Here is an 8,201-nt window from a genome sequence, read left to right as displayed (position 1 = left end):
ACTACTTTAAAGTTCATATGGAACCAAAAAAAGAGCCCGCATTGCCAAGACAATCCTAAGTCAAAAGAGCAAAGCTGGAGGCATGATGCTACCTGACTTCAAACTATACTACAAGGCTACAGTAACCAAAACAGCATGATACTGGTACCAAAACAGACATATAGACCAATGGAACAGAACAGAGCCCTCAGAAATAATACTACACATCTACAACCATCTGATATTTGACAAACCTGACAAAAACAAGAAATGGGGAAAGGATTCCCTCTTTAATAAATCGTGCTGGGAAAACTGGCTAGCCATATGTAGAAAGCTGAAACTGGATCCCTTCCTTACACCTTACACAAAAATTAATTCAAGATGGATTAAAGACTTAAATGTTAGACCTAAAACCATAAAAACCCTAGAAGAAAACCTAGGCAATACCATTCAGAACATAGGCATGGGCATGGACTTCACAACTAAAACACCAAAAGCAATGGCAACAAAAGCCAAAATTGGCAAATGGGATCTAATTAAATGAAAGAACTTCTGCACAGCAAAAGAAACTACCATCAGAGTGAATAGGCAACCTACAGAATGGGAGAAAATTTTTGCAATCTACTCATCTGACAAAGGGCTAATATCTAGAATCTACAAAGAACTTAAACAAATTTACAAGAAAAAATCAAACAACACCATTAAAAAGTGAGTGAAGGATATGAACAGACACTTCTCAAAAGAAGACATTTATGCAGCCAACAGACACATGGAAAAATGCTCATCATCACTGGCCTTCAGAGAAATGCAAATCAAAACCACTACGAGATACCATCTCACACCAGTTAGAATGGTGATCACGAAAAAGTCAGGAAACAACAGGTGCTGAAGAGGATGTGGAGAAATAGGAACACTTTTACACTGTTGGTGGGACTGTAAACTAGTTCAACCATTGTGGAAGACAGTGTGGCAATTCCTCAAGGATCTAGAACTAGAAATCCCCTTTGACCCAGCCATCCCATTACTAGGTATATATCCAAAGGATTATAAATCATGCTGCTATAAAGACACAGGAACACTTATGTTTATTGTGGCACTATTCACAATAGCAAAGACTTGGAACCAACCCAAATGTCCATCAATGATAGACTGGATTAAGAAAATGTGGCACATATACACCATGGAACACTATGCAGCCATAAGAAAGGATGGGTTCATGTCCTTTGTAGGGATATGGATGAAGCTGGAAACCATCATTCTGAGCAAACTATCGCAAGGACAGAAAACCAAACACCACATGTTATCACTCACAGGTGGGAATTGAACAATGAGAACAAATGGACACAGGGTGGGGGACAGCACACACCAGGGCCTGTCATGGGGTAGGGGGGAGGGGGAGGGATAGCATTAGGAGATATACCTAATGTAAATGACGAGTTAACGGGTGCAGCACACCAACATGGCACATGTATACATATGTAACAAACCTGCACGTTGTGTACATGTACCCTAGAAATTAAAGTATAATAAAAATAAATAAATAAATAAATTTCTCTTTCTGAGCACTCCATTGAATATGGAATACCCGCAATAAAAGATATTTAAAATTGCAAAAAAAAAAAAAAAAAAAGAAAAGAAAGAAAGGAAAAAAAGAAATTCAATTAGGAAATGAAATCCCTGTTTGCAGATGACATGATTGTATATTTAGAAAACCTCATTGTCTCAGCCCAAAATCTCCTTAAGCTGATAAGCAACTTCAGCAGTCTCAGAATACAAAACCAATGTGCAAAAATCACAAGCATTCCTATACACCATTAACAGACAGAGCCAAATCATGAGTGAACTCCCATTGACAATTGCTAGAAAAAGAATAAAATACCTAGGAATACAACTTACGAGGGAGGTGAAGGACCTCTTCAAGGAGAACTACAAACCACTGCTCAACGAAATAGAGGACACAAACAAATGGAAGAACATTCCATGCTCATGGAGAGGAAGAATCAATATTGTGAAAATGGCCATACTGCCCAAAGTAATTTATAGATTCAATGCCATCCCCATCAAGCTACCAACAACTTTCTTCAAAGAATTGGAAAAAACTACTTTAAAGTTTATACAGAACCCAAAAAGAGCGTGCATTGCCAAGACAATCCTAAGCCAAAAGAACAAAGCTAGTAGCATCACGCTACCTGACTTCAAACTATACTACAAGACTACAGTAACCAAAACAGATATATAGACCAATGGAACAGAACAGAGGCCTCAGAAATGACACCACACATGTAGAACCATTTGATCTTTGACAAACTTGACAAAAACAAGCAATGGGGAAAGGATTCTCTCTTTACTAAATGGTGCCGGGAAAACTGGCTAGCCATATGTAGAAAGCTGAAACTGGATCCATTCCCTACACCTTATACAAAAATTAATTCAAGATGGATTAAAGACTTAAATGTTAGACCTAATACCATAAAAACCCTAGAAGAAAACCGAGGCAATACAATTCAGGACATAGGCATGGGCAAGGACTTCATGACTAAAACACCAAAAGTAATGGCAGCAAAAGCTAAAATTGACAAATGGGATCTAATTAAACTAAAGAGCTTCTCCACGGCAAAAGGAACTACCATCAGAGTGAACAGGCAACCTACAGAATGGGGGAAACTTTTTGCAATCTACCCACTTGACAAAGGGCTAATATCCAGAATCTACAAAGAACTCAAACCAATTTACAAGAAAAAACAGATAATCCCATCAAAAAGTGGGCAAAGGATATGAGCAGACATTCTCAAAAGAAGACATCTATGCAGCCAACAGACACATTAAAAATGCTCATCATCACTGGCCTTCAGAGAAATGCAAATCAAAACTACAATGAGATACCATTTCACACCAGTTAGAATGGCAATCATTAAAAAGTCAGGAAACAACAGATGCTGGAGAAGATGTGGAGAAATAGGAACACTTTTACATTGTTGGTGGGAGTGTATATTAGTTCAACCATTGTGGAAGACAGTGTGGCTATTCTTCAAGGATCTAGAACTAGAACTAGCATTTGACCCAGCCATCCCATTACTGGGTATATACCCAAAGGATTGTATATCATGCTACTATAAAGACACATGCACACGTATGTTTATTGAGGCACTATTCACAATAGCAAAGACTTGGAACCAACCTGAATGTTTATCACTGATAGACTGGATTAAGAAAATATGGCACATATATACCATGGAATACTATGCAGCCATAAAAAAGGATGAGTTCTTGTCCTTTGCAGGGACACAGATGAAGCTGGAAACCATCATTCTCAGCAAACTATCACAAGGACAGAAAACCAAACACCGTATGTTCTCACTCATAGGTGGGAATTGAACAACGAGATCACTTGGACACAGGGCAAGAAACATCACACACCGGGGTCTGTCAGGGGGTGGGGGACTGGGGGAGGGATAGCATTAGAAGATACACCTAATGTAAATGATGAGTTGATGGGTGCAGCAAACCGACATGGCACATGTATTCCTATGTATCAAACCTACACATTGTGCCCATGTACCCTAGAACTTAAAGTATAATAATTTAAAAAATTAGACAACAGGAACAAATGGAAAAACATTCCATGCTTAAGATAGAAAAAAATCAATATTGTAAAAGTGGCCATACTGCCCAAAAACAATTTAGGGATCCAATGTTATTCCTATTAAACTACCAAGGACATGCTTCACAGAACTAGAAAAAAACTATTTAAAATTCATATAGAACCAAAAAATAGGCTGTATAGACAAGGCAATCCCAAGCAAAAAGAACAAAGCTGGAGGCATCATGCTACCCAACTTCAGACTATACTACAGGGCTGCAATAACCCAAACAGCATGGTATTGGAACAAAAACACACATAAACCAATGGAACAGAATAAAAAACATAGAAATAAGGCTGCACACCTTCAATTATAAATCTATCTGTCTTCGACAAACCTGATAAAAATAAGCAATGGATGTCACTGCACTCCAGTCTGGGCAACAGAGCCAGATTCCATCTCAAAAAAAAAAATACAAAAAACAAAAAACCCACAAGCAATGGGGAAAAGATTTCCTTTTTAATAAATGTTACCGAGATAACTGGCTAGCCATTTGCAGAAGATTGAAATTGGACCCCTTCCTTACATCATATACAAAAGCTAACTTAAGATGGATACAACACTTAAATGTAAAACCCAAAACTATAAAAACCCCAGAAGGGAACCTAGGCAATACCATTTAGGACATGGAAATGGGCCAAGAATTCATGATGAAGAAGCCAAAAGCAATTGCAACAAAGCAAAAATTGACAAATGGGATTTAATTAAACTAAAGTGTTCTTGCACATAAAAGAAAAGTATCAACAGAATGAACAGACAACTTTCAGAATGGGACAAAACTGCTGCAAACTATGCACCTGGCAAAGGTCTAATATCCAGCATCTATAAGGAACTTTACAAATTTACAAGAAAACAAAAACACAACTTCATTAAAAAGTGGGCAACAGACATGAACAGACACTTTTCAAAAGAAAACATCCATGCAACCAAAAATCATATTTCAAAATGCTCAACGTAACTGATCATAAGAGAAATGCAAATCAAAGCCACAATGAGATACCATTTCACACCAGTCAGAATGGCTATTATCAAAAAGTCAAAAAGTAACAAATGCTGGCAAGGTTGCAGAGAAAAAGAACCTTTACACACTGACTAAAAACAGAAATACCATTTGACCCAGCTATCCCATTACTGGGTATATAACCAAAGGAATATAAATCGTTCTATTATAAAGACAAATTCATGTGTATGTTCACTGCAGCACTATCCACAATTGCAAAGACATGGAATCAACATAAATGCTCATAAATAATAGCCTTCAGAAAGAAAATGTGGTACATATACACCACGGAATCCTATGCAGCCCTAAAAAGAATGAGATCATGTCCTTTGTGGGAACCTGAATGGAACTGAAGGCCATTATCCTTAGCAAAATAACACAGGAACAGAAAAACAAATACTGTATGTTCTCACTTATAAGTGGGATCTAAATGATGAGAACACATGGACACATGGAAAGGAACAAAAGACACTGGGACTTACCTGAAGGTAGAAGTGGGAGGAGGGAGAGAATCAGAAAAAATAACTAATGAACACTAGGCTTAATACATGGGTGATGAAATAATCTGTAAAGCAAGCCCCCATGACACAAGCTTACCTATGTAACAAATTGCACATGTACTCCTGAACTTAAAATAAAAGTTAAAAATAAAAAATAAAAATAAAAAAGCAGTATTGAGTGCTAACATTTATGTTAAGAATATGGTTTACTGGGAAAAAATACAGACATTTACTGAAACTGTGGACCATTTTTGTGAGTCAAAAGCCCCTATATATGTTAGGTATAATGCAAAGAGCAATGTTGAAATAGCTACATTTTAAGAGAAACTGCTTAATATTTTTACTTCGTATCACACATTATACATGACCTGAAATCATATCATGTATAAATTAGTGTAAGCATTACGAGCTTAATCTGTCGATGGGCTTTTATTCATAAGTGCTGCTGCTGTCTCTCTTCCCAACATAATAGTGCTACTTTCATTATTGAGGAGAGCACTGTGTTTGTACATGGAATTAAAAACAGACCCAGTGACACACTTGTGGGGTCCTAAGAAAAAAATTATTAAAAGGTGGCATTTTCAGCCCTGAGAATTATGTTAATGCCGTGCCCCTACCCTGTATCTCTTTCAGTAAACTTGTCCACACTGACAATAAATAACCATGTCTGTGAGTCAGACTGTTCCCTCTCCCTGATTCCCTTCTGGTCACTGCACCTGGGCAGTCCAGAGTCATGAGGAACTCCATGCCACGTGGCAGAATTCCCACTGTTCCCACCTCATCACACTACTCTCTCCATCCAGTGCTAGCCTAGCACACTTAGGGCTCTGGAAAGCCCCTTGTCAACTTTAGGCCTTAGCTTAGCTCTCCATTTATATCAGGTCAGGCAGTGCACATTATGGGAGACACCCCTGGGTGCTGGGATGAGGATAGTACTTGGCATGTGAGCTAGGATTGGGTGCCCACTGCTCTCTTCCCCAGCCAGGCAGTGGCCAGTTAACTTCTGTCCCCTTACCGGCCTCCTTTGCTACAGTTGCATTCCTGGCAGGCAGTGGATCAGGGAAGCACCCACAGTTGTGGACCATGCAGGGGACAACTACTGGCTGAGCATTCCCAACCTGACAACAGAACAGGAGTACAGCACTGCTGAGGTGAACTTGGCAGAGGACTTTGAGATCATGAAGGCAGCCAACACCTCCAAGTCATCCCAACCTGCCTCTCCCATAGATTTACTATAGACCAACTCAAACATCTCCATGTCAACAAGAAATGGTCCTCACTCTAAGCCATCATCCTTGGATTTAGATCATGGGGCTGTTTTGTCTTTAGTATGGAACTGAAAAGCTTTAATTTCTATAAAGATGTAAGACTTTGGACCACAGCCTTATTAAAACAAAGAAATATGAACATAGTAGTCTACATATGGCATATCTGGGTCCCTAAACAAACTGCTACTTGAAAGTATAATCACTGTCTTTTTGCTTGTTTCTTTAGCCTGATAGGACAATATCAGAAATTTCCTTGGTCACAGAGGATATAAAACCTAGTTTGAAAAAAAGCAGCAATAAGGCTAAAAACTATTATTCGGTGTATTTGCTTAAGTGTAAGATAGCTGATTGGAAATTTATCATGTAATATTAGTTTGCTTAGTTTTCATTAAGTTTGATAAACATAAATAGAATTGTGAATAAATATATGGCTGATTCATATTGTAATTAAACTGCAAATTGACATAAACTGTACATAAAAAGTTGCACATTGTCATCCAAAATAATACTTAGATAAAACCAAGAATACAATAAACTGATGCCAAGGAACCTACCCTAAAATAAAAACACAGTTAACATAGAATTGCAAAATTAGAATGAAAGAAACATTTACCCATAAAATCTTGTTTGGGACATTGATATAACACCATAAAATACTTTCTATAAATAACTACAACGTTCAGCTGTGACTGTGCATGTATAAAGATCAGGCATTCTGAATCATTGCCCTGCGGTGTATGGCAGTACAATTTTACAGAAAATGCACTACAATAATTAACAGAATTTTCTAATGAGAAAATTCTAACGAATAAATATTTACACTGTATATAACTTTATATTACTAATATATTGATGCTATTATTTCACAAAATAAAAAAGCTGTAATACAGCCTTTAAAAGCCAATAATAGCCTTGCATTTCTAAATAAAAAATATAAGTGCTGTGAAATATGGTTAAGAGTAACTGATAAAATAAAAATTTAGGCAAAAACTATATTATAGTTTGGATACAGCTTGAAAAAAAGTGGATGAAAACCTTAAAAAGCCCTTTTGTCTCACTAAACTTAATCTTACAAGTGAACATTATAATACATATAGGGTACCTATGAGCTATGTAATTTACTTTTTACACAATGTATAAATTCTAGCATTTTGTTCTTAAGATTTGAATCTAAAATAACACACAAACATACAAGAGAACAAAATAAGGTAGAAATGTATGGAGACAGTGACATTATCAAGATAATGGAATAGGAGTTCCCTACTTTTATATTGCCCTGCAACAACAAAAACCAGTCAGCCATCCATCAACCAAAGTAACTTTATGAGAGAGCCAAGCACAGTGGCTCATGACACTAATCTCCCCCGTTCAGGAGCCTGAGGCAGAAGGACTACTTCTGGCCTGGAGTTCAAGAACAGCCTAGACAATATAGTGAGCTTTGGGATACAGGGCATTAGGAAACTGTGCTAAAACCCAAGATAAAGAAGAGTCATTTTGAGAAGGCAGGTCCTTTGGTTAATAAAGTGTCATATTATCCAAAGCAATCTGTAAGTTAACTCAAATCCCTATCACAACTCCTGTCCCACTTTTCATAGTAATAGAAAATGTAAGCCTACAATGTATATAGAGCTACAAGAAATACCAATCATGAGGAATGGCCAAACCAATCATGAGGAATAAGAAAAAAGCTGGGGACATCATACTTGTGACCCACACAAAACAGTTCAAAAGTCACTGCTTGTAGATAACCTGGGGAAACCCTGCTAGGTACTCAGTGGGAGCTACACTCATCCATGCATCTGGTATTAGGCCC

Source organism: Theropithecus gelada, chromosome 1 (assembly GCF_003255815.1).
Source record: "Theropithecus gelada isolate Dixy chromosome 1, Tgel_1.0, whole genome shotgun sequence".
Lineage (NCBI taxonomy): Eukaryota > Metazoa > Chordata > Mammalia > Primates > Cercopithecidae > Theropithecus > Theropithecus gelada.
Note: the sequence above shows the minus strand (reverse complement) of the source record.